Source organism: Pinus tabuliformis, chromosome 4_1, assembly GCF_031772625.1.
Source record: "Pinus tabuliformis cultivar Carrire ecotype Pingquan chromosome 4_1, CPIR1, whole genome shotgun sequence".
In the NCBI taxonomy this organism is placed as follows: domain Eukaryota; kingdom Viridiplantae; phylum Streptophyta; class Pinopsida; order Pinales; family Pinaceae; genus Pinus; species Pinus tabuliformis.
Window position 1 is genome coordinate 82,978,165 of NC_142303.1, and position 27,836 is coordinate 83,006,000.

Below are 27,836 nucleotides of genomic sequence, written 5' to 3' on the forward strand. Positions count from 1 at the left end.
GTAGATCCCATTTCAGTGCTGGGAGTGATGGTTTGTGAACCAGGACTAATCCCCAATAAAAAATACTAGGAGGCATACCATCCCACCACCTCATCCAACATCCATTTTAGCCTTGTACTTAGGCTTTGCGAGTACAAGTGGGCTTAATAAAAGTTAGCCTTGTACTTAGGCTTTGCGAGTACAAGTGGGCTTAATAAAAGTTACAATCGGTAGGAAAGAAAAGATTACAGTGGTACAGTAGATGGGTGGGAGAGCTAACAGCACAAATAGAGGAACTATTACCTAATGGTGTACCAATTATATGGACTGTAGCCAACAAGAATGGATTTTTTCAGCTAATACAATAGATGGTTACATCTCCCATTTGAAATTTACTAAATTGGATGAAAATTTGCCACGTCCAGGTGGATGCATCTAGCATTGCACCAGATAATATATTGGGGTAGCTGGAGGAAGATACACCAGACTAGCTAGTATACTTCAGCAGTCAAAAACTTTCCTTCATAGAGCATAGTTACACGACTAGAAAATGTGAAGGGTTGGATAGTGGCAGAGCCAAAACATCTCCATATCTAGTAATGAAGGGTACTACTAATGCTCAGTAGAAAATATGGCAACATATCCAATTGCATATTGAATCATTGATTCAACATAGCCCATTTGAGAGCCAATTGATCCATATTTTGGTGAAGAGATAGTTGGAACCCAGGTGCTCCCGTACGAGGTCGCTGATTGCCAATTGGAGGAGGAGTGTGACGCCTCTCAAAAAGCCCACTACAATTGTCCCAAGGCCATTTTAATCCCGTAAAAAAATTACTTGCATACGAATTCTAAAACATAGAAAAAAAACAATGCGAGCATGACACATAAAAACACATATACACAGAGATTTTCTCCTGGATCCCAAAACCGGGACTACCAGCTTGATTTTTCATTATGTTTCTTTCAATGCTACAATACATATTTATACATGCCAAAGCATCCAATGCCATGGACCAAAAACCATCACGTCCAAAACCATGGACCGAAAACCATCGCGTCCAAAACCATGTGTGAAAACCATCACGTCCAAAACCGTAGATAGGTTTTCCCAACCTAATATAAGGTCAAAAAAAAAATTTCCCGGGGCACTACACCAAACCCCATAGAGGGGGGCTACCTGACCCCCTCAAACCCCCTAGACAAGGGGGCTTCAGCCCCCCCTGTGAACCCCCCATTACACAATCAGCGCAATGAAGGGGGGGCTCTGGCCCCCCCCTCTAACCCCCTGGTTAACTATGTAGGCTAGTCGTAGAAAGAATATAACATAACCCAACATTCTCCCACTTGTTGTTTTCTTTCCACATGAGAGCTTAGTCATTTATCCAACCCTGCAATGCCCATTTTTTTTTCTACACCAAGAGAACTTCTCAAAGCTCACAAATTTTTTCAATGCATTTGCAGTATTCTTCAAAGTGTCCACCTTTACCTGCAACCCATTTTTTTCTTCTATCACATCCCTCACAAAGTGATACTGAACATCAATGTGCTTTGTCTATGAGTGATAAGCAGGGTTTTTTGCCAAGAAAATTGCACTTTGGCTGTCATAGTCTATTTTTATAGTTCCATGTACCAACCCCATACTTGAACGCAATCTCTGTAACCAAACTGCTTCCTTGTTTGCATGAGTGGCTGCCATGTATTCTGCCTTTGTAGTTGATAGTGCCACTATAGATTGTTTCTTACTCATCCAACTAACTGCACCTCCAAATAGGTTAAACACATACCCACTTGTAGATCTTCTCTGATCCATATCTCCAACCCAGTCTGCATCGACAAAGCCACGAATATCCAACACTCTGTCCAATCCTGGTCTTCCTTGGTAGCACAAGCCATAATCACTAGCGCCACGCAAAAACCTAAAAACCTGCTTCTCCGTTGTCCAGTGCTCCTTCCCTGATTTTGACATAAACTTTCTCAGTACTCCCTCTGCATGTGGAATGTCTGGTCTAGTACAGACCATTGCATACATCAGGCTACCAACTGCACTTGTATATGGAACATGGGACATGTCCTCTTCCTTTTCTTATGTCTTGGGACATTGTTCAGTAGATAACTTTACACCTACAGGAATACGAACCTTCACTGGTTTACTATCCTACATATTAAACCTCTATAGTCTTATCTCGACATACTTCCCCTGGTTTAACCAGAGCTTCCTCTTTGCCCGATCTCTTTTAATTTCCATGCCAAAAATATAGTTTGCAGAACCAAGATATTTCATGTCAAATTTGGAGGACAATTGGGTCTTCAAATCCTGGATAATATATTTGTCATTTCCAACCAGCAACATATCATCCACATACAAGACCAGATAAATAACATGGTCACCAATTAATTTAAAATACACACAATGATCTGATTTTCTTATGGTGAATCCAAGTCCCCATATAAATGTATCAAATTTCTGATGCCACATCCTTGATGACTATTTTAACCCATACAAATACTTCTTTAACTTGCATACCAGTTCTTTCTTACCCTTCACCACAAAGCCTTCAGGGTTCTTCATGTAGATCTCCTCTTCTAAATCCCCATGAAGAAATGTTGTCTTCACATCCGTCTGTTCTACCTCAAAATCAAAAGTAGTAGCAACAGATAAAAGTAATCTAATAGAAGCTACCTTGGCAACAGGAGAAAAATATCACCAAAATCAATTCCCTGCACCTCGGAATAACCTTTTGCTACCAGCCGAGCTTTGTATTTCTCCACCTTTCCTTCTGCATTTGTCTTCTTCTTGAACACCCATTTGTTGCCAATGGGTTTCCTTCCAGCTGGAAACTCCACTAGATCCCAAGCCTCATTTTTATGCAAAGATGTCATTTCATAACCCATGGCCTCTTTCCAGAGTTTGTCATCCTATGAATCTACTTCTTCCTTCACAGTTCTGGATCATCATCAGTACCAAATAAATAAAAATTTGAACAGAAAATAGATGGACTATACCTTTCTAGTTGCCTTCTTTCTCGAACTGATCTTCTACACCCGGAGTTTGTGGTTCTTCATCTTCTGATTCCTCCTCTGTTGTAGAGTCTGATTCTTTCTCCTTAAGCTCAAACTCTATCTTCTCAGGTTCCTTTGGTTCAACTTCATGTTTAATAACATCTTTCACCTCTCTGAACACCACATCTCGACTGTACACAACCTTCCTTGTTACTGGGTTCCAAAGATTATAACCCTTTAAACCATCCTTATACCCAATAAAGATGCGCTTTTCAGATTTACTATCCAACTTGGTTCTTTTCTCCTTTGGAACATGCACATATGTATCACATTCAAATACCCTCAAGTGTGAAAGAGAGTGTTTCTTACTAGACCATACCTCTTGTGGAGTCTTATCCTCTAACACTGATGAAGGTGATCTGTTGACCACGTAACATGTTGTCTCCACTGCCTCTGCGCAGAATTCCTGTCCTAATCTGGCACCACTAAGCATGCTTCTTGCCCTTTCCATCAATGTCTTTTTCATTCTTTCTGCAACTCCATTTTTCTCAGGTGTGTATGGAGTAGTCTTCTGCCGTGCTATACCACACTTCTTACAGAATTATTCAAATTCCTTGTTGCAAAACTCTCCACCGTTATCTGACCTCAACACCTTTATCTTCTTCTCTGTCTGGTTTTCCACTAGAGCCTTAAATTCTTTAAACCTGTCAAAGACTTAAAATTTATTCTTAAGGAAATATATCCATGTATTCCTTGAGAAGTCATCTCTAAATGATACATAGTACACAGAATTACCCAGTGATGGAACCTTCACAGGTCCAATCACATCATTGTGCACAAGCTCTAATATTTGTTTCATCTCTTACCACCAAAGGGGAAACTCACCCAGTTCTGCTTCCCATATACACAATTTTCACAGAAATCAAAATTGAGAGAGCTATTACTCATACCTTCTACCATACCTTTAATATGAAGTATTCGAAGGCCCTTCTCTCCAATATGTCCAAGCCTTTAATGCCACAACATGGTCTTCTCTCCAGAGACCACTATATTTTCTGCTCCACTTTCAGGAACCACAAAACTGTTGCACCCATCAACAAAAGTGCTACCTTGCAGCTTCCGTATCAATACCAGTGCTCCCAAAACCATATTTCTGGTATCCTTCTCGAACACTATTTTTACACCTGCATCATCCAACTTGCTTACAGAAATCAGATTTCTGGCCAATGCAAGAATATGTAGAACACTCGGAAGTGTTCTAACCCTTCCAATTTGCAACTTCAACTTTTCTTTTCTGCGACCAATGATTCTAGCCTTCCTATCATCCCCTAAGAAGACATCACCACTATTGTATTTCTCATAATCGTAGAGGCACTCTCTATGGTGAGTGAAGTGAAAGAATGCACCTGAGTCAATCAACCATGCCTCATGAACTACATGTGTACTTGAAGAAGCCAAGTACACATCCCCACCTTCAACTGAGGTGGTTTTCGCCTCTGTAGAAGGAGCATCATCAGATCCCTTTCCTTTTTCAGGAGCTTTAGATTTACAGTCCCTTTTGTAGTGCCCTTCCTTTCTGCATTTCTAGCAAACCACCTTTACAAGGTTTCCTCGAGATTTAGATTTCCCTCTAGATTTAGATCTCCCACTCAATGACTTATTTTTGTTTCTGTTATGGGACCATCCTCGTACAGACAAGGCATCACCATTCTGGCTCTCCATATTTTTCTGTCTCATCTCCTCCCTCAGCAAGGATGAGACTGTTTCATCAAACTGCAAGGCAATTGCATTGCTACCTATTGCAATAACTAGACTATCCCATGAATCTGGTAGAGAAAACAACAAACAGATGCACTTATCTTCATCTGAAATTTTAATATCAACAGATAAAAACTAACTTACCACAGTATTAAATACATTCAGATGCTCTGTCACTGAGTCTCCATCTTTCATCCTCAGGTTATACAACTTTTTTCATAGGAATAGTTTATTCACCAGAGACTTAGATTGGTACAAAGTCCTTAACTTGTCCCACAAAGCCTTCATCGTAGCTTCCCTTGATACATTCAAAAATACTTAATCTGAGACACACAATCGTATTTTGCTCTTTGCCTTCTGATCCAACTTCTTCCATTCTTCATCAGACACTCCCGTTGGTTTGGTACCTGGATCTACTACGATCCACTGATATTTATGCACCAACAGATTCTCCATCTTGAGCTTCCATAACTCAAAACTTTGACCATTAAATTTCTCGATCTCTATCTTTCCACTGCTCGCCATCTTCTTTCACCACCAGAATAAATCCCATAGATCTCCCAATGAACAGGGTCTACCACAGGTCCAAGCGAAACCCCTCAGTAACAAAGGTGTCCCCTTGAAGCCAAAACAACTCTCATTCCAAATGTAGGTTTTAACCCTGTACAAAAATTACTTGCATACGAATTCTAAAACACAGAAAGTAAAAAAGGTGAGAGCATAACACATAAAAAACACATATACATAGATATTTTCCCCTGGATCCCAAAACCAGGACTACCAGCTTGATTATTCCTTATGTTCCTTTCAATGTTAAAATACATATATATACATGCCGAAGCATCCAATACCATGGACCGAAAACCATCGCGTCCAAAACCATGGACCGAAAACCATCATGTCCAAAACCATAGGTAGGTTCACCCAACCTAATATAGGGTCCAATTTTTTTTTTCCCAGGCTACTGCCTCAGACCTTGTAGAGGGGGGCTACTTGCCCCCCCTGTGATCCCCCTGCTGCGCAATCGGCGCAATGAAGGGGGGCCAAACTCCCCGGTAAACTACATAGGCTAATCGTGGAAAGAATATAACACAACCCAACACCTCAGATGTGACGTCTACCTCTTCCCTGACTACAATTACCGCACTTGCATCAATTTATTCACATAAAATGTTAAAGGATGATGAAATCCTCAAGAAAAAACAAGACAAAAAAGAACACAATGTAGAAGTGTATGGCTAATGAAATTCAATCTGGTAAGGAGTAGGATCATCTCTGGCTAGTCTTATCTGAGGATCAACACTCTCAAGCATGAAGGAAGGTGTAGCATAGGACCAGTTCATAGAAAAATGTGTGGTTAAAGAAGCTATTATGTTCAGATTCTGGTAATTCAAATAGGCGATGACCTACTTGCCTCTCGTTCTCTCTTAGTTTTTATGTCCTTATTTAATTATAATTTCCAGCAATTATTGCATGCACATCATTTTTTCATATTGCTTGAGCTTAGATGATAGAGATTTACGGTTCCTATTTTTCCTTCCCCAACTGCTGGAGCTTCTTACAGTTGGATATAACTGTGCTAACAATATAGTTTTAGGAGATTCTCATTTACGAGACAGTGAAAGTTGGAGTTTGTGTTTAAAAGTCTATTTTATTTGTTTGTTGGTCAAGGGTTTCCAGACAAGTCTCTAGGACTGTATTTGAAAAAGAAAGAGGAACTTAGCTAAGAAACTTAGTTGTTCTACAAAGAATAACTAATACCCGTTAGTCTAGCGACTACCTTCCTCGAAAAAAGAAACGAAATTTATTTAACATTGCCTATCTAAGGTATAAGGGTTTTATAATTTAGAATATTTTTATTCAAAATATTGGGTTTTTTTCCTAACAAACTATTTTTCATTTGAGTTTTTTTCAGCATAAGATGCTAAAAAAAAGTAGTACATGTAGAAGATTATCCTAGATTATCCCAAAATAACTAAGCAACATGGAAAATGGGTAAGCAATTTACAAGTTTCGACTTAAAAAACTTACAGGTATGAAAACATAATGTATTTTTGGATATATTCATCGAATTGTTGGAATCAATCGTTTAACCACTCCCATCTCCTGTGCTTGGCTTGATTCCCATCCTACATTCATTAATAAAAACCAACCATATTGACTTACCAGTCATCCTTCTTCGTTAGTAGTTACAGAAAGGGATTACCTAATGTGTTGCAATGTGTTGCATCGTGTAGCTAGCACACCTTCCCTATTAGCAGTTACAGTAGTTACAGAAAGGTATTACCTAATGTGATGTAACTCGTTGCATCGTGTAGCTGGCACACCATTCACAGGTTCCATATAGACTTACCGGTGATTCTTCCTCATTAGTAGTTACAGAAAGGGATTACCTAATATGTCGTAATGCGTTGCATCGTGTAGCTGGCACACCATTCACAAGTATCATATCGACTTACCAGTGATTCTTCCTTGTTAGTAGTTATAGAAAACCAACCATATCAACTTATCCATCATCCTTCCCCATTAGTAGTTACAGAAAGGGATTACCTAATGTTAACGCATTGCATCATGTAGCTGGCACACCATTTATAGGTAGCACATCGCCAAGGCATGCACATATCCATACCTGTCGCACATCATGTGTTGTGGTGTGTGCCTACTGCATGTGACACCTATCACACCAGACACGTGTATTACTTAGACAAGATATATACAAACCAATGTATACAAAACAATGAAACTTAACATTTAATTCCCAATGAACTAATGCTAGCATTAGTTTCTGTTCGAAAAATACTAATGAAGTAAATCCATTTAATCATGAAACTACACAGCTCATATAACCTCTCTGCCTCGGCAAGAGGCCAAATAAGATCATCAAAAATCTTATTGATCTTATTGGTCGTGAAAATCATTTCATCAATTTGATAGGTTGATCGACTGTATGAGTGATCATATTTCATGAAAAGGAATGAAAAAATCTAGTTTAGTTCACAGGGGAATTAATGTCAAGTGATAAATTCGATTATAATAGTCCCATGTCATAGGCGGCAAAATTGGGAGTTACTTCGACCCCATAACAATGTTCCCATCTCTTCCATGAAATATGATGTCATTTTCATTATGGTTATAATTAACGAGATGGCTAAAACATTGCCAACATTGAAATAAAAATAAAAATAAATTGGTGACAAAAATCGTCCTCGAACCTGTGTTTGTGTATTCGCACCTAGAATCACATCTCAAATTTAAAATAAATTCCTATTTCAATTAGGATTGCAGTTTAGGTACACTTGTTAGTTATAGGAAGAGATCATTTTGAAAAATAACGATAACATTAAAATTATTATTATTTCCAAATTTAAACATAAGTTATGGGAGGAGAAAGAATTAGAGGGAAAAAGAAAGCTAAAATATTATAAGAAGCTGATCAACTCCAATTTTGAAAACTAGATTTATTTTACTCTCTTGGCCAGTGCTAAGAAGAAAAAAAAACAAACTAGATTTATTTTACTCTCTTGGCCAGTGCTAAGAAGAAAAAAAACATTGGGAGAACAAGAATTAATTCTCATAAGCTTGGAAGTGACACTCATCACTGGTCTATTCCCAAAACACCTTGGGACGAAAGAGTTTGACATCTTTGCAATACTAAGAGCGATGAAAACGATGAAAAGCAATGAGATTGTCGGCTCTTACCCACATCCATTATGATTTTCATAACCTTTGCCACACTACCAAACTTCTTGACTTGTTCAGCCGACAAAACTATGGGGATCTAGGAACACTTTTCCACATCATAAACATATTTTAACATATATTTAAAATATTTATTTTTATAAATATAGATTTTTAAATATTCAATTAAACTGGGATATTTTAAATTCTTTATATTTATATATTTATAGGATTTTTATCGTGCTCATTTGGTTGAATTATTGACAATCTTGTCCACTGATAATCAAATTATAGTTTAATTTTGGTAACTAAGGATTTGTTGATACATTTTTCATATGGATTATGAAAATAAATGTTCAGCAAAGAAAAAAATGTTATATGTTATTAAAATTAATTAAATTTATTTAGTATTTATAGAGATAAGCATATATTTATTTTAATTTCAGATCTACAAAGCATTAAGAGGAATCAAAATTTTCTACATGCAATTTTTGTTTGAGCGTAGAACTTGAGAAAAGGTTTGCATCTTGAGAGATTTGATTTCTCTTGGCTATTGGTACAACTTCAATAAAGATCTATTTATGTTAATTTTGAAAAAAACACTAATAAAATGTTATAATTGTAAAAAATAATTTATTTTCATTGGTTTTATATAATATATACATAATTGACATTGAAATATTTTATTTATGATTCACATTTTGAGCATTAAAATGTGTTTTTTTTTACTAAGCTAGCAATATTTGTATTGCAAAAAATGTACAGAGTTTATAAGCATGGAGAGTCTTGGCCAACCTATTACAAGATTGAGCCAGAAGAAAAAGACGTTGACTCTCACAAATCTATTACAAGTAAGACCATCTACCCTTGTGAAGGAAACTAGATGACCTTCTCGATAATTTAGAACATAAAAATAGGACATGGAAACAAGAGAAGGATAGTAACCTCAAAATGACCTGATTCGCAATGATAGTCTTAGCAATGTCAAGTTCTACGTGTAGGGGTTCTCCTCACCATGCTTGAGCTCGAGTGGATCTTCCTATTCCACTATTATTGGTCTATATTTTTCATCATCATTAGGAAGAGCATGCTTAACTTCCAATGGGTGCCCAACTGGTAGATGGTGCATTGCTAGTGGAGGATGAATTACACCACTATGGCCTATGGCTTATGCTCCTTTGCCACAAGACATTCCAATATCCACAAGAATGTCCTCTAGTTCGTTGCACTACTTTTGAGACCTCGATGAGGATTGGCCCTCAATGTTTCATGGATTCTACCTCTGGGATATTGTATCTTGCGAGGTAGAATCAATGGGGCTCTAAGAGGAGGAGTTGTTCTTAGGTGAGGAGGAATTCAGAAGTTGAAGACCCAAAACACCAACATTGGCTCGCAACTTTGTTTACGCATGACTCAAGTGAAAGTCAAGTTCTGAAACATGACCCTCGAGCACTAAAGTGGCTTCTCCCTAATCTCTAAGGTGTTTCTCAACTCTTGGGCCTCCAAGTATACAACTAAGTGCTTATATCACTAGATATGTTTTCATCAAAGTATTATGCTCCCTGGTTATGCCAAGGAGGGAGTGGTGGTCTAACTCTGCCTTTGCTTCCTCTTCAGGGTCTGCCACACTCTCTCATCATAACCACGACGTTTACTACCAACACCTCTCACTCTCTGCTACCTACTCCTCCATCCTTTCACAACCAAGGTCTCTGTCTTCTGTCGCCAACACCTACAATGTTCTTAACGTTCTCCTTGGTTATAATGTTACAGCAATTAGGTGAATGAGTGTTCCAGTCCCTGTAAGACCATATCATTCTCAAAATTTAAATTCTCTAATCATTGTAATCATGAAGGCGTTGAATGCGTCCCTGTGTTACCTAGAAAACCCTACCTATACGAGACCTGCACATTAAAATTGTAATACATGCCCGGTCATAAAAAACCTCTTTCTATATCAAATCACCCTTCATATCTTGAAATAGGAAGAATCTATTAATGGGGTAAGAACTTTCTTTCTCTCTCCATATATATTTGTTTAAAATCTTTGAACTGTTTGATTTATGATCCATATTAAACTTTTCTTTTGTTGTTAATAATTTTTAAATATTATATATCAACTCCATATTAAAAATGAGAAGTGAAAATATAAGATGTTTTTTTTAATTTAAATTGAGAAGTGAAAATTAAAAAAAAAAAATTATTGTCATTTTATTTAAAGTTGATATAATAATTATGTTATTATGTTATTTAATATGGACATTGAAATATTTTATTTATTATTGAATTTAAGCTTCTATGATCCATATCAAGTTTATTGAGAAGTGTTTTCGGCAAAAATCACAACAAAATTCTTTTGTCAACGCGTTTCAAACCCAAGTGTGGTTCATCGTTAGGACAAGATGAAGAATCAAATCATGGCTACAAGTTAAATAGAGGGAACATATCATTCAACGGCTAGAAAAAACAACTATTATTGACCAAGGAAATGGCTACAATGGATTGGACAACAACTATATTTGACTTGACCAAGAGATGGGTAAAGGAAAATTAATTGGTTAATTAATTAATTTGTTAGATCTATTTATTTCCTTGAACTTAAACTAAGACTAAAACCTAATAAATTAATATACTCTTTATTATTTAAAAACTACATAAACCATAGGAATTATTATAAGATATATTAAGAAAATAAATGTTCATTAATTAGATAACTTAGTTAAACATTTGACTAATTAAATAAGTTTATTTAATTATATATGTAACTAAATATGTAATATATTCTTCTAAATTAAAACTAAATAAAATAAAATGAAATTATGTTAATTCTATTATATAAAGGAATATGGGAAAAGACAGGGATAAAAATGTAACTATTTATAATTGAATAGATAATTCGATTATGAAATTTATGTATTTTAATTTAATAAAGGTATAATGGGATAGATAGGGATTAAACCTAATTGTTTATTAATCAATCAAATATTTAGTTTAGATATTTATAATCATTTCAGTTATGTTTATGTATAAAATATTATTTATTTATTATAACCCGATAATAAGAAACATATTTTCAATAAAATATAATATAACTAATATGAATAAAATATTAATAATATTACTAAAATACTGAGTATATATATATATATATATATATATATATATATATATATATATATATAAACCAAAGAATAAACCAATAAAAAGAGCGAAAAGGGGGGTGTGCTAGGAGGAAAGGGCAGGGATCCAATAATTGTTGATCTTCCATCTGTCATCCTTGTTGAGATTACTCGGCCTCCTTTCAATTTCTGTGGCCTCCCTAAACTTCTAGTGATGAAAAGGCGCAATTTTGGCAATTACCCGAACCTTCTCAATACAGATATGATGCTTAGTCTTCTCTGTGTGTTCTGCCAGGGCTAAAGACCGGGTCCTCCCATGTTTGATGTCCGTTGAGTGCCCATGAACCCTCTGATTAATAAATCACCTAGTTTCACCAACATAGAGGGTCCCAGACGAACATGGAATAACATAAACACCTTTCATGTCCTTGGGGTCAACCGGTTCTTTTACAGATCTTAGGGAGCTATGAATGGTGTTAACGGGTCTAAAGGTTGAGGGAACATTATGCTTCCTAAGGATTCTCGCAATCTTGTCAGTGGTCCCCTAGATGAAAGGGATATGAACCCCTAAGATTTTATCTTTAGGGTCTTTCTTAATCTTGGGACCTCTGCTGGCTTTAAGGAAAGCTTTCAAACCTTGGTGCCTACTATAACCATTATTAACAAAAGCATTAAGGAGATGGGCTTTCTCTTTATCAAGGTTCTTTTTATCAGAGATTCTCATCACACGAGTAGCTAGCGTGTTGAGAATACCCAACTTTTGAGTAGGGAAATGATGTGAGTTGGCATGAAATACTTCTCAATATGAGTTTTCTTCCGAAACACTTGGTGGGAGAAAGAACAGTCATCACTCTTCGAAATGAGAACATCAAGGAAAGGCAGGCACCCATCAATTTCTTGCTCCATAGTAAACTTTATGGAGGAGGATTGATTGTTGAGATGCTGGAAAAAAAGGTCTAACTCTTCTTGGCCATGAGACCAGATAATACTAGTGTCGTCCACAAATCTCTTCCATGGCTTGGGAAAGAGATGGTCTAAGGTCAAAGCCTTGGACTCAAAGTCCTCCATAAAAATATTAGCAATGATAGGGGATAGGGGGAGCCTATAGCAACTCCACAAGTAAGCTCATATTTTATTTATGGTTCATATTATTTTTTATTGTTAATATAATTTTGTTTTAAATATTGTGTCAATTGAATATAAAATAAATTACACATAATTTTTCATGCCAAGTGAATTAAATTGAAATAATTTATTTTTGGCAGACAAATTTTTATTGTTATTATTATTAATTTTTTTGAATTTATTAATATAAATATTATTTCAATATTTTTAAATATAAAATATCGTACTTTCATTTTGAAATATAATTTGATAAGTTATAAAACTTATTTAACATAATACGATAATGCGTGTAGTAAATTTAAACTTTTATCCTTACTTTCTTGATCAGCTTATATAGTTTTTTTTATGAAAGGACTTTTCAAAGCTTGTCCAATGCCCAATTCCATCATTCACATTTTAAAAATTGAGTTTTATTTGAACAAAATTATTTTTCTTCTTAACCAAATAAAAATGATATTTTTTAATTTTTTAATTATTCTTTATTTTCTAGTAACATCATAAACTTTTTTCTAGTAACATCATAAACTCTCTTTAAATCCAGTAGACATGAAAATTTTAGTAATTGGAAAATGTTGTTTTCTTAAATCCTTGAATAATTTAGCAATGGAAGAAAAACTTTCACTGTAAACAATCATCTCTTAATTCTAATAAAAAGTAATTCCAGGATAGCATTTTCTTAAATCTTTGAATAATTTAGCAAAGGGAAAATAAATTTCAGTGTATACAATCAAGTTAATCAAGTTATGAAATCAGATTTGTTGTTTTTTTCTTAAGTATCTGAATCCTACGAATAGGACACGATTTGACCTAATTCGAATCTAATTTTCGGGGTATGCTATAGGACACATCGTCCCGAAAACGGATTCGAATCCAGCGAAAAGGAACCCATCATTAAAAAGGGCACATTCTTATTCTTCTTTACCATTTTCTATCATTCCTTTTGCAAATAGTGAGTTGTGGGTTTGTTGTTAGAAGTTTGGAGCAAGGAGCCAAGGGTTTGGAGTGCTTTCAAGGAGATTCAAGCACCATGTAACTGCATTTCATCTTTATTTTTTTGCATTTGTATTACAACAGTTTGTAGATGCATTTCTTTTACAAATTTGTGCATGTTTTGTTTATTTATTTTACAATATTCATGGCTCAATCAAGGGTAGCAAGTAGGGGGCAAAAGAAGGGGAAGAATGTCCCCATTGGATATGCCCTTCCTCCCTCAATTTCATTAGAGATTCTGCTGCCAGGTAGGTGGGCCGGCCGAGCTGCACGACAGCGATTTTGTAAAAGCATAAAAACACCGGTTTAGTTCTTCTCTAGGTCATTTGTAAAGAAACAGAATTTGATTATAATTCTTACTTGCATATTGTTGGACTGTGTCTCTTGTTGGTTATATGTTTTATTAATTTATTCCGCACATTAAAGTTTTAAATATGGTAAATAAGACTAATGTTAGGAGTAGTTTGAGAAACAAGTTAACCATGGAAAAAGTTTCACACTAGAAAAGAATTGAGGTTGTCACATTGCGCTCCCATTCATTGTCAAACTTCGGGAGATGCAAATAGGTGTCACAGGGCAAAAAGTGGCCCCCGATAAATCAAAAGACCCAGTTATCTTTGTCAGTGTATGTATGACCATCATCCATAGCAAAGTCCCACCTCTCTCCAAAAATTTGCATTATAGACTATTCCTTTAAAGAGGCTTCAACTTACCTCCCAAAATAAGACTAAATTATTTTACCTAATCACTGTTTAAAGTACTCTGCTTATTGTTGAATAGTATTAATTATCAATAATGTTTGAAATATGGGCCAACTTAAATCCATCCAAGCATTGTACCTTGAGGGATTTGATATGACCATCATCCATAGCAAAGTCCCACCTCCCTCCAAAAAGTCTTATAGACTATTCCTTTAGAGAGGCTTCAACTTACCTCCCAAAATAAAACTAAATTAGTTTACCTAATTACCCTTTAAAGCACTCGGCTTATTGCTGAATACTATTAATTATCAATAATGTTTGAAATATGAACCAGCTTAAATCCATCCAAGCATTGTACCTCGAGGGATTTGATTTCTATAGACTATTGATACACTGAACAATAAGAATCATCAATAATATTTGAAATACGAGCCACTTTAGATCTATCTAAGGATCGTACCTCTAGAAATTTGATCTCTCTTGACTTATGATACATTCAAGATTAGATAGATCTAGACTGATATCAGTTAACATATCATAATCTTGAATACAAATAATAAGAATCACCAACAATATTTGAAATATGAGCCAGTTTAGATCCATCTAAGGATCGTACCTCTAGAAATTTGATCTCTCTTAACTTATGATACATTCAAGATTAGATAGATCTAGACTGATTAAATCATTTAACATATCATAATCTTGAATACAAATAATAAGAATCACCAATAATCTTTGAAATATGAGCCATTTTAGATCCATATAAAGGAAATTTGATCTCTCTTAACTTATGATACATTCAAGATTGGATAGATATAGACTGATTAAATCATTTAGCATATCAGAATCTTGAATACAATAATAAGAATCACCAATAATATTTGAAATATGAGCCATTTAGATCCATTTAAAGGAAATTTGATCTCTCTTAACTTATGATACATTCAAGATTAGATAGATCTAGACTGAATAAATCATTTAACATATCAGAATCTTGAATACAAATAATAAGAATCACCAATAATATTTGAAATATGAGCCATTTTAGATCCATCTAAAAGAAATTTGGTTTCTCTTAACTTATGATACATTCAAGATTGGATAGATATAGACTGATTAAATCATTTAACATATCAGAATCTTGAATACAAATAATAAGAATCACCAATAATATTTGAAATATGAGCCATTTTAGATCCATATATAGGAAATTTGATCTCTCTTAACTTATGATACATTCAGATAGATCTAGACTGATTAAATCATTTAACATATCAGAATCTTGAATACAATAATAAGAATCACCAATAATATTTGAAATATGAGCCATTTTAGATACATATAAAGGAAATTTGATCTCTCTTAACTTATGATACATTCAAGATTGGATAGATATAGACTGATTAAATCATTTAACATATCAGAATCTTGAATACAATAATAAGAATCACCAATAATATTTGAAATATGAGCCATTTTAGATCCATCTAAAGGAAATTTGATCTCTCTTAACTTATGGTACATTCAAGATTAGATAGATCCAGACTGATTAAATCATTTAACATATCAGAATCTTAAATACAATTAAATTTTCAATCTGGTTAAATATCTCCCAGTATTGAATTGTTAAATTGTTTCTTTTAACTCGAAAAAGATTGACTCACTGTTTAAAGAGGCTTCAAACTATAGTAGTTTTACCTAATTGCCGTGTAAAGCACTCCATCCATACCAATATGTGGTATTGCAGAATAGTACGTTTGAAATATGAGCCCTGCTATACCAGTATGTCGTATTGTTGAATAGTACGAATCAATAACGTTTGAAATATGAACCCTGCTACATGAATTGCCTGATTAGGAGGTGATGGCATGCATGATTAGGTAATGCTATTAAGGGAATTAATTGAGCTGTGATGGCCAAGAATCTCTATATCTACGAAGCGCCGGAGCAAGGCCTCAACCGCATAAATTTTTAGTTCGTTATTTTGAGCTCTCTTCGTAGGAGAAAGACAATCACATCATAGCAAGCAGGAATGGCTCTTGTTAATGTCGTATCACTGGCTCATAAATTCTGGCTGCCTGGATCGTAGATCAGTTCTGCCCATGAGATTATGCCGTGTACAGTTCCTCTCAACGTCTCATGGGGTGGGTAATTAACTTCAGCTTCAGCTTCAACTGAATTTCTTTTTCTTCGAATTCTTTCGATGTATTAGTTTCTCCTAATGATTTATTGTAATATCATGAGTCAGGCACCATATTACCGTGAACGGGCTGATAGACTTGTTGGGGAAGTAAAAGATATGTTCAATTCACTGTCTGTTGAAGATGGAGAATTCATCACTCCCCTCAATTACCTCCTTCAACGCCTTTTGATGGTCGACAATGTTGAACGTTTGGGTATCGATCGACATTTCAAAAGTGAGATTAAAACAACACTCGATTTTGTTTACAGGTGTATTTCTTGCATGTAGATGGTAGATGCTGGAGCATTTTAAAATTTGATTCACCAGACTGAACTGAAACTATTTACTTTGCTATTACTTATTAAATTCTTGCATGTAGATGGTAGATGCTGGAGCATTTTAAAATTTGATTCACCAGAATGAACTGAAACTATTTACTTTGTTATTACTTACTAAATTTCAAGAATGTTCAGGAAAATTTGCAATCCATTCTATGTATCTAATACCATAAGGAGAAATATATTTTTGCGTGCAGTTATTGGAAGGAAAAGGGAATCGGCTGTGGGAGAGACAGTGTTGTGACTGATCTCAACTCAACCGCCTTGGGACTTCGAATTCTTAGACTACACAGATACAGATGTTGGATCAGGTGCACAGCGAAATTAAATAAACACAGAATTAACACAGCAGAACAATCAAGCACAGAGGAGACAATTTTTAACGTGTTTCACCCAACCAATCTGGGCTACGTCCACCAAACATAGGCATCAGGAATTTATTAATCAAATTAGGAGATTACATCAAGAAATCCTCACACTCTCTTAGCAAACATCCGAATGGTTGCCTGTTATATAGCCTAGAGAATCTAACAGCCTCATTAATTCCCTCACATCAAATATAGGAGGCATTAACTCCCTCCCAACAACCTGGAGTTAATCTAGGACCTGAATTCCTATTGTTGTCACCAGCTGAGATTTTTTCCTATTTCATCCCAAACAGAAAATCTCAACAATCTCCACCTTGACAACAATTCACCTGATACCCTGTTATTATTATTTTATCTTTTCTGCAAGCCAAGAGAAGCCAAACACCAGCGTAGCTTCTCCAACAAAACTGGTTTCGTGAACATGTCTGCACAGTTCTCCTTTGTATGCACCTTTTCAAGAGAAACTCCCCTTTCAGTGATAACCTGTCTTACAAAATGATATTTGATTGGAATATGCTTTGACTTACTATGATAGGCCGGATTCTTAGCCAAATGTATTTCACTTTGACTGTCACAAAGTAACCTGATGTTGTCCTGTAACCTACCAAACTCACCAAGCAAACCTTTCAACCAAACCGCCTCTTTGCAAGCATGAGAAGCAGCAATGTATTCTGCTTCAGTAGTGGATAAAGCAACAATATTCTGTAGCTTTGACATCCAGCTTATAGCTCCACCTGCAAGAGTAAAGACGTACCTTGAAGTTGATCTTCTCTTATCCAAATCACCTGCAAAATCGGAATCAACATATCCGCAAACAAATTCACTACTCTTATTGTAAGAAATACAATAACTACTTGTGCCTCTCAAGTACCGAAGCACCCACTTTACTGCTGACCAGTGCTCTTTACCCGGATTTGCCATGTACCTGCTGACAACCCCAACTGCATAAGAAATATCTGGTCGCGTACACACCATCGCATACATCAAACATCCTACTACATTGGCATAAGGAATTTGAGACATATAATCATTTTCTTCATCTGTATTAGGACATAAACTCGAAGAAAGCTTAAAATGGGAAGCTAAAGGGACTGACACAGGCTTCACATTATTCATACCAAACCTCAAAAGTATTTTCTCAACATACTTCTGTTGTGATAGCCACAACTTACCATTGCCCCTGTCTCTGAAAATCTCCATGCCCAAAATCTGTCTTGCCGCTCCTAGATCTTTCATATCAAACGTCCTTGCCATCTGAGTCTTCAACCTGTTGATTTTTTCAATGCTTTTGCTTGCTAAAAGCATATCATCAACATACAATATTAAGATAATGAGCATGCCATTATTTAACTGCTTAAAGTAAACACAATGATCATATTCACTTCTTACATATATCTGACTCAACATGAAAGAATCAAACTTCTTATACCACTGCCGAGGCGACTGCTTCAGGCCATATAATGACTTCTTGAGCCTGCAGACAAATTTCACATTGCGATGCTGAACAAACCCTTCCTGTTGTTCCATATATATTTCCTCATCTAAATCACCATGTAGAAATGCAGTCTTAACATCTAACTGCTGCAACTCCAAATCAAACAAAGCCACTAATGCTAACACAATTCTAATTGAAACAATTTTAACCACTGGTGAAAATATCTCATGAAAGTCTATGCCAGCTTTCTGAGAAAACCCTTTTGCAACCAGTCTCGCTTTGTACCCGTCTTCCGTATCATTCACACCCCGTTTCAGCTTGAAGACCCATTTGCATCCCACAGTTTTCCTGCCTTTGGGAAGTTCAACCAGATCCCACGTACCATTCTTACCTAAGGTCATCATTTCTTCCTTCATGGCTGCTTTCCATTTGTCACTATTTGAACCTTCTAAAGCTTCCTGATAACACAAAGGTTCATCATCATTAGCGATCAAAGCAACTGAAGTAACATGATCATCATACCTTCTCGGAGGACGTTTGATCCTTGTAGACCTCCTTAAGAATGTTTCTGGTGCTTCCACAATTGGCTGTCTATCAACTGTAGGAATTTCTTCATGATCGCCATCTGAGACATGTTCATGTCCTCCATCTGAACCCTGTTCATAATCTGATTCTGAAACCTGTTCATGACTAGAATCGGAACTATGGTCGTTATGACTATCATTAGAAATGTTGTCAAACTGAATATGCTGGAAATCAGATACATCATCCTGTCTCAATCTTCTATCTACATCTAACTGTACAAGAGATGATTCATTAAACCTTACATCTCTGTTGATGATGATTTTGCGGGTAGTAAGATCCCACAATCTATATCCCTTTGTTCCATCACCATACCCAACAAAGATATATCTTTTCGATTTCGGATCTAATTTAGTTCGCTGATGTTTAGGCACTAGAGCATATGCATCACAACCAAACACTCTGAGTTTAGAATAGTCACAAGGGTGTCCTGTCCATACCTCTTGCGGAACCTTGCAGTCTATTGTCGTTGATGGAGACCGGTTTATCACATAACAAGTTGTTGCCACCGCTTCCGTCCACAACTCCTTCGGCAACCCGGCGTTACTCAGCATACACCTTGCTCTCTCTAGAAGAGTCTTGTTCATGCGTTCAACAACTCCATTCTGCTGAGGAGTATAAACCGTGGTCTTATGTCTTTCGATCCCTGCATCCTTGCAATAGCTGTCAAACTCCTTGGAGGAAAACTCACCACCATTGTCAATTCTTAAACATTTTATAGTTCTACCAGTGCTATTTTCTACCAATGCTCTAAACTGCTTGAAAACTGTAAAAACATCAGACTTCTTTTTCAACATGTAGACCCAAACTTTCCAAGAAAAGTCATCAATGAATGATACAAAATAAGATGAGCCACCATATGACGCTGTAGGGGCTGGACCCCAAACATCTGAATGGATATAATCAAGTATGCCTTTACTAGTATGTTTCCCTGTTTTAAACTTTTGTTTACTTTGTTTACCAAACAGACAATGTTTACAGAAATCCAATTTTCCAGAACTTAGATTAGGAAGTAACTTTCGGTCAGCCAAAATTTTCAATCCTCTTTCACTCATATGCCCCAATCTTTGATGCCATAAGTGAATGGAACTACTGTCATGTTCAGACACAGACACATGATCTGACCCAGTTCTACCTTCTAACTGAAATAGATTTCCTACTTTCTTAGCTTTCATCACTAGTAAGATACCTTTATAGATTTTCATAACTCCACCTTGAATTACAGTTTTATATCCATTTGAATCAAGTGCTCCTAATGAAATCAAATTTTTCCTTAAATCTGGTACATGCCTCACATCTGTTAATATTTTTGTTGTCCCATCAAACATTTGCAGTTGTATGCTCCCAATTCCCACAATATCACATGTTACATCATTACCCATGTACACAACACCATCATCAATTGATCTATATGTTTTAAACCAATCTTTATGTATACACATGTGGTTAGATGCCCCGGAATCTAACAACCAATGTTGATCATGTTTTGAAATATTAACTGACAATACTTCATCACTCATACCTGAACCAGATACTGAACCTGTATCTGTGGTGTTAGCTTCCTTCTTTTCTGTCGAAGAGCCTTCTTTAACAGCCTGCTTTCGCTTCCAACAATCCTTTTTCAGATGTCCAGCCTTGCCACAATGCCAACACTTCACCTTTGGCTTCTTTCCTTTGGACTTCGAACGAGAGTTGCTATGCTTTCCCCCGGAGTGTCTCTCTCGTGAGCGACCTCTGGCCATCATTACCTCTGATGTAGAGGTGTCTGCATTCGACCTCTTCCTCGTCTCTTCAGCCAACAAGGCTCCAACAACATCGTCAAACTCAAGGATTTCTGATGTACTAAAGCTTATGGAAGTAACAAAGTGATCCCAGGATTCAGGCAAAGAACATAATAGAGTTATTGCCTTATCCTCTGAATCAAATTTCACATCTAGACTGTCTAATTGCACCAACAAGGTATTAAAAACATTCAGGTGATCAGCAATTGAGGTACCTTCTTTCATCCGCAAACCGTAAAGCTGTCGTTTCAGGAGAATCCGATTTGTCAAAGATTTCGTCATATAGAGCTTCTCAAGCTTCGACCACAAGCCTGCGGCGGATTTCTCTGACACAATGTTGAACAGAACATCGTCCGCCAGACATAACCGAATTGCACTCAGAGCTCTATCGTCCATCTCATCCCATTCATCCTCCGTCATGGAAGGAGGCCTTTTGTTTTTCCCCAATAGTGCTTTCGCCACACCTTGTTGAACCAGCAGATCGTGCATCTTCACCTTCCAGATCTCAAAATTATTCTTGCCATTAAATTTCTCAATTTCAAACCGGGCACTTTGAGTTTTCGCCATTTGGTATCAGCAAAAAACACAGTAATCTCCAATATCCAACCAGCAATTAAAAAAAAATTGCCTATGCCTTTGTTTTTACATAACAAAAAATTTTCTGCCTTTGCATTTGTTTTTACACAACCAAAAAACCCTGCCTATGTCTTTGTACCTTTGCCTTTAAAAATTTTCATTTGCTGGGCAAGTTACAGTTATTTCAGATCACCGCCAAAAAATAAAAAATAAAAAACCAACAAACAAAATGTTTTGTGTTCTTAGCTTCTGGCTCACACAAATGCGCACTTCACAAAAAAATGTTCTTGTTTGCACTTCACAATAATTTTAACCTCCACGGCTGTACAACATTCACAGGAAAGATCGCCAAACTATATAATTATTGGTATGTGGGTAAGGCGTTTCTTAATTCTGCGCAATATTACAGTTTATCCATGCATTCACGCACAGCTACAAACATTTTAAATGAAGTGGGAATTGGACTCGCAATTTGCCGAGGTTTACCAACACGCATTTGAATGTTTTCCAACACGCATTTGAATGTTTTCACCAACACGTATTAACACGGAAAACATACCTCAGCGCAGGTAATATTGCTCTACACATCAGCTGGTGAATACACATAGGCAGAAAACGCATCAACTCCACGCGCAAAGCAATCCACGCATCAACTATGCACCGCACAGCAATCCACGCATCAGCCTTCAATTTATTAACCCACGCTGCCTGACAACGCTTGCTGGTTCTGATATTCAGTGTTCCTCAATGTTTGTGGTCCAACCGGAATTCACTCATACAAAAAGAATTACCTCGACGAGCTTTGACGTGGATGTCACATGAGCCATAATCAACAAACCCTTCGTTAATCGGTGTTGCATCTCTGAAATCTCAGCAACCTTCCTTGTCCAGGTTCTGGCTCCCTCCAGCGCCTAGACCATGCACGCCGGACTCCAGCATCAGTATTCACACGCAGGCGGATAGGCGTTCTCCAGGCAGTTTGAACAGTAAGCTTCCACACGCAGCACTCCACCTCCAGCAGTCAGACACACCAGCACCTCCAACATGCTCTGATACCAATTGTTGGATCAGGTGCACAGCAAAATTAAATAAACACAGAATTAACACAGCAGAACAATCAAGCACAGAGGAGACAATTTTTAACGTGGTTCACCCAACCAATCTGGGCTACGTCCACCAAACATAGGCATCAGGAATTTATTAATCAAATTAGGAGATTACATCAAGAAATCCTCACACTCTCTTAGCAAACATCCGAATGGTTGCCTGTTATATAGCCTAGAGAATCTAACAGCCTCATTAATTCCCTCACATCAAATATAGGAGGCATTAACTCCCTCCCAACAACCTGGAGTTAATCTAGGACCTGAATTCCTATTGTTGTCACCAGCTGAGATTTTTTCCTATTTCATCCCAAACAAAAAATCTCAACAACAGATACACTTCAGGTAGATATATCAATATATTTTTCACCGTTGTTTTTTTTAAATATAAATAAAAAATTATGTTTTAAATAGAAAAATAATATAAGTTATAATAAAAAATTATGTTTTAAATAGAAAAATAATGTAAGTTATAATAAAAAAATGAATATCTTGAAGTAAAAAAAATATGAGTTTTTATAGTTAAAATGTTTGTTTGATTTATATATACTTTATATAGCATTTAAAAATATAATTTAAACAATAAAAAATAAGACATTGTATTTTACATTTTAAAAATATAATTTAAATAATCTAAAATAACATATTGTATTTTGTACTTAAAGAAGTTTGCATGTCAAGAAATTTGATCAGTCTAGGCTTATGTTATAACAAATTGTATCTTGCATTTTAAAAAAGTTCTCATGTGAAGAAATTTGATCTTTTTAGACTTAGGTTAGATCTGTATTTAAGATAGATCTACATTCTATTAATAATTAAACTTGTTTCATTATAACCGTATCTGCCTTTTATATAAAAATATTGATTGATAATTCCTTATGCATTGTATAACTTCTTAGCATAACTTCTTAATACTGAGGAAACCTGACTTATGGAAACCTTACATAAAACTTTTTTCAGAATTTTTTCAACATAGTCATATCATGATACTGAAACCCAGATAAAAAAATTATCATTAAAAGCTAGTGCATAGACATCAATATTGATTTAAACAAAAATTTGATCTTTTTAGACTTAAGTTAGATCTGTATTTAAGATAGATGTACACTCTATTAATAATTAAACTTGTTTCATTATAACCGTATCTGCCTTTTATATAAAAATATTGATTGATAATTCCTTATGCATTGTATAACTTCTTAGCATAACTTCTTAATACTGAGGAAAGCTGACTTATGGAAACCTTACATAAAACTTTTTTCAGAATTTTTTCAGCATAGTCATATCATGATACTGAAACCCAGATAAAGAAATTATCATTAAAAGCTCGTGCATAGACATCAATATTGACTTAAACATTGTATAACTTCAGATGTGTTGGAATACTTCCAAAACGAGAACGGGCAATCTGCATGTTCCGCTAATCAAACAGTGGGAGATCAGATACGAAGCGTTTTCAGTTTATTTAGGGCCTCTCTAATTGCATTTCCGGGGGAGAAAGTTATGGAGGAAGCTGAAATCTTCTCTGCAATGTATTTAAAAGAAACCCTGTAAAAGATTCCGGTCTCCTCTCTTTCTCGACAGGTGAGACAACAATGCTACAAATTTTCATCAGATGACATGATGTTTTGCAGTGCGTTTTAATAATTTCAATTTTGTTGTCTGTAGATAGAGTACGCTCTGGAATATGAAGCAAGGTTCTATATCGACGTATTTGGACAACACAGCATATATGAGTACGCTGATAACTTCATCCTGCAACATCAATTTTTATTTCCATATATGTGCAATAAAGACTCTGCATCGTTAATGTTACGTGTCTTTTTTGTTTTTGTGAAAATAGATTTAGCATAATCATAATAATTTTTGTTTTCGGCTGAAATAAATTCAGCCCAGAACATTCAAAATTCTAAACATGATAGTTATAACAGAGATTCTTAAATATTTCAATCTTATTTCATTAAAATAAGGTAGATTTTATATATTTTTTTACATTACTCTGAATTTAATTTGTAGTTATGATTGGTTTTTCAATTTGTCTTAAAACCACATTCTACAAATATATTACAATGTAATTTCCCCCTAAATATTTCTCATTAAACTTGATATAGAATAGATAATAAAAAGTTAAATTCAACAATAGTTAGTTTTAATTATGTATTGTATAGAAATTTAACTCAAAAATAGTGAAGATTTTTTAAAATAGTTAATTTTAATAATGTATTTTATAGAAATTTAACCCAAAAGGCTATTTGGACATTAAAAATCCTAAAATTTTAAATCTTACCAAGAATTATATTATTTATTAAAATATATATAATAATTAAAATATACATACTAAAAACCCTAAAGTGTTCCGGGTGACGATATATAGAATTTGAATATATGTAATTAATTTACTATATATAATTTAATTTAATGAATATATGTAATCAATTTCGCAAGTTCTATCACTTTCCTCCTTTTGGTTTCAGGAGGAAAGTGATAGAACTTGCGAAATTGGAGTTCAATATATTTCGCTCTATCCAACGGAGAGAGTTGAATTATCCCTCGAGGTGATGAGCTGGATATAATCGTCACCAAATAAATTGGACTTTAGTGGTCAAAAGTTTAATAAAGTAAATTGACGAAGTACTGGATACTAGCGGTCAAAAGTTTAATAAAGTAAAGTGATGAAGTTCGTATGTGCAGATGGTGGAAAGATTATGGTTTCCCTCAGCTGATATTCACATGGCATCGTCACGTGGAATATTACACTTTCGCTTCTTGCGTTGCGACTGATCCTAAACATTCCGCATTCCGACTCGGCTTTGTCAAAATGTGTCATCTTGCCACAGTTCTCGACGATATCTACGGCACCTTCGGAACAATGGACGAGGTCGAACTCCACACAGCCGCTATTAAGAGGTAACAATTGGGTTTAACGAAGGGATGATAATTAAATCTATGTGTAAATTTAATAAATTTGAAGATGAATTATATTAGTTGATTCGAAATATCAAAATGATGTGTTTTAATGATAATGATGTGATTCTGTTGGTTGAAAATGTTAGCTAAATTTAATAATAATAATAATGTAAATTTGAAATGTAATCTGAGAAGAGTAATGCCTATGCACAAACTAACCAGCTTAACCAGAAGTTGTGTGTATAATGATCAGATGGGATCCGTCCTCAGGACAGTGCCTTCCTGAATACATGAAAGGAGTTTACAGGGCGCTTTACGACGCTGTAAATGAAATGGCTCGAGAGGCAGAGAAGGCTCAAGGCCGAGACACGCTCAACTATGTTCGACAGGCTGTACGGAAAATAATATAAACATATAATACATATATATTTGTTTGCTAGAGCGTTGAGTGACGATTAGTTAACTTGATTTGTTTGTGCCTGCCTAGTGGGAAGCGTATATGGAAGAAGCGAAGTGGATAACGCGTATATGGATTCGTATCTGCCAACGTCGGAGGAGTACTTGGATAACGCGAAAATTTGTTCTGGTTTTCGCACAGCCATATTGCAACCCATCCTCACGTTGGGCGATCCCCTTCCTCATCACATCCTTGAAGAAATTGACTTTCAATCCAAGTTCAATGACTTGGCATCCGCCCTCCTTAGACTTACAGGTGACACTCGCTGCTACAAAGTAATTTCATTTCGATAACCTCCTATATCATTCACATGGTACAAGTTCTGCATTTCAGACCTAGTACAGATGATGTTGACATTTATCGTTTTTTAATTTAGTATGCATTTCAGGCCTAGTAGGGACGATGTTGACATTTATTGTTTTTTAATTTAGTACAGATGATGTTTACTTTGCCATAGCGAATGCAGGTGGACAGGGCCCGTGGAGAAGAAGCTTCGTGTATATCCTGTTATATGAAAGACAATCTTGGAACAACAGAGGAAGATGCTCTCAATCATATCAACGCCATGATCAGTGATGTAATTAAAGGATTAAATTGGGAGCTTCTCAAACAAAACAGCAGCGTTCCCATATCTGCCAAAAAACATGCTTTTGACATTTGCAGAGCTTTCCATTATGGCTACAAATATCGAGATGGCTACAGCGTTGCCAGTATTGAAACAAAGAGTTTGGTGAAGAGAACCGTCACTGATCCTGAGCACGTCCTCAAGGAAGTTGACATTCCATCGAAGCTCAATGACTTGCATCTGCCATTCTTCGAGGGGATACGCGCTGCTACCAGGTACTCACTCTAATCAAAACCATCGGCAACAAATTTGTATGGAATTTGCCATCTATATTTAAATGTTCTGCTTTGCAATCATATTGGTATTGGGAATGCAGGCGGACAGGGCCCGTGGAGAAGAAGCTTCGTGTATATCTTGTTATATGAAAGACAATCTTGGAACAACAGAGGAAGATGCTCTCAATCATATCAAGTCTATGGTGTATAACCTTGATTAAAGAACAAAATTGTTGAAATATTAATTTCAAATTGCTATACTGCGCACATTTAATTCAGCAAAACCACCAGTCTGCCATCGGGAGGTAGTGGTTTTCCTCCGAGAGGCTCCGGTACACCATTTGACGCGTGTCCACAGTACTTTTTGCAAAACAGGGACTTAACATTCGTTTTGTTTGGGCAAGGGATATTTAAATTGATTAAACCAAAGTTAATGTACATGCCTGCAAAAATTTCATTTTGACCATCGATATTATGAGTAAAATATTTAATGAAATTTATGACAAGATGGTAAATGTAGGTAGGCTTTTAATTTTATTGTTTTTTTTTTACGAGAAGTATGGTCATGTTTTTTTTGTTATTAAAAATATATGTAATGTAATATGTTTCTTTTGAGTGGACTATTGTAATGCAACGGGAAGGAACCGAAACAAAAACTAGAATAGAGCAGCGAAAGCATACAGAGCAGCGAAAGCATTGTAAGCACGTAGCAGCGAGTGAGTAGGGAAAAAGGGAATGCTCGGCAGAGCCTAATGTAATGTTTTTTCATTGAATATGAATGTAAAACTGCAGCAGCATATGTAAGATTTTTTTTTTATTTACAGCAGTAAATGTAAATGAAAAATTTACTCATAGCAGTGTAAATCTTTTCAAAATGAGAGAGAGTAATTTTTTTTGAAGTTCTTGGTGAATCC

At 35.7% G+C, this 27,836-nt stretch overlaps 1 pseudogene; it reads left to right on the forward strand.

The window, feature by feature from the left end:
- The first annotated feature begins 16,385 nt into the window (after positions 1 to 16,385).
- Positions 16,386 to 26,881, forward strand: LOC149174289 ((-)-alpha pinene synthase 1, chloroplastic-like; annotated as a pseudogene).
- The last annotated feature ends 955 nt before the right edge of the window (positions 26,882 to 27,836 follow it).